This window comes from Etheostoma spectabile, chromosome 4, assembly GCF_008692095.1.
Source record: "Etheostoma spectabile isolate EspeVRDwgs_2016 chromosome 4, UIUC_Espe_1.0, whole genome shotgun sequence".
In the NCBI taxonomy this organism is placed as follows: Eukaryota; Metazoa; Chordata; class Actinopteri; order Perciformes; family Percidae; genus Etheostoma; species Etheostoma spectabile.
In genome coordinates, this window is record NC_045736.1 from 945866 (window position 1) to 947151 (window position 1286).

Consider the following 1286-nt stretch of genomic DNA (forward strand, 5'->3'; position numbering starts at 1 on the left):
CCATATACTGTTTCTAGGTAATCACCCAGTTTAATGCAAGCTTTTAAATTCACACATACTGTATATAACACATACTGTATGAAGAGTCTTTTTTCCCAGGGAAACTTTTCCCTTTGTGGTCAAGAAAGATTTTAACCCTCCCCAACAATGCAAGCTTTAAATTCACATGTATGAAATACAGATGTGGCTGTGGTGGAAGTGGCCTTGATGCAGAAGGATCATTTCTTATTATTATTTTTCATAAAGCACTGTAGGATCACATTAGGCCATACTATTAACTTCAGTAACAAGCAACACAGGTGTCTCTGAAATAAGGGATATGTTCCCATTCTTGAACTGACTTGTCCTGAAGAACACTTACCACAAAGGACTCTGCAGCATGTGTGTCTGTGGCCTAAATGAAAATGAATGATGGCTCCTCATATGATGCAGGTAGACGTGTACCAGGCGACCAATGTCAATGCCCGTTCTAGATGGATTTTGTAATAAACAATTACCTGCTTTCTGAACCAGTGTGATTCCATGGTTTGGTTTTGAAGGAAGAAGTTACTTTAGATAAAAAGTATGCAATACAAGACTCAGTCGAGACCAACTAGAATATTTGGCGAGACCAATGGGCAAGTCTGAGACAAGTCCAGACTCTACAGCAATGCAAGGTGTGTGACGGATAAGATGTTGGTAAACTTTCACCCACATCCCAAGAGTTACTACTTCCAGTGCTGCACAAAAAGTGACACTTAAATTCGGGGCTGACATTTTCCATGCAACAATTATTGTTCAGTGTAGAGCTACATTATCTGAAAACTTAAACTTCTAGTCATTCATGAAATGCTCTAACTTGCCAGAAGATGTAGCTGTTGACTAGTTTTTGTGCAGGATAGAAATGAAGTAAAGCAGTTGTGATGACAAGGTGATTTTTTTTTCAAGTCCAGGACCAGGACTAGTCAAGACAGAAAAGTAGAATCTTTTTCAAGACCACTTAGTTGCTTGTTCATAACATGTTATGCAAGAGACACTATATCTTTTATTTTAATGTAATCACTTTGCATTATTTTTTTGTAATGATCGAAAAGAAAGTACAGTGTCACAACACTGTAGGATCAAATTAGGTTTTATGCAGTCACAGGTTTCCCTAAATACACAGGTGTCCCTAAAAAATGCAAGTATCCCCATTCTTGAACTTATCACGCCTCTTGAAGAATCCACAGCCTGAAATCAGTTGCGTTGTTTTTTTTAATTATTTTTTTGGGCATTTTAGGCCTTTAATTGATAGGACAGTTGAAGAC

At 37.7% G+C, this 1286-nt stretch overlaps 1 long non-coding RNA gene across 1 annotated transcript in view; it reads right to left on the bottom strand.

The window, feature by feature from the left end:
* Positions 1–1249: 1249 nt before the first annotated feature.
* The window catches only part of LOC116688618 (uncharacterized), a 19736-nt gene continuing 19699 nt past the window's right edge, over positions 1250–1286 (bottom strand). The window contains exon 3 of the long non-coding RNA XR_004331815.1: positions 1250–1260. This is a non-coding gene — a long non-coding RNA (uncharacterized LOC116688618). The remainder of the gene's footprint in view (positions 1261–1286) is intronic.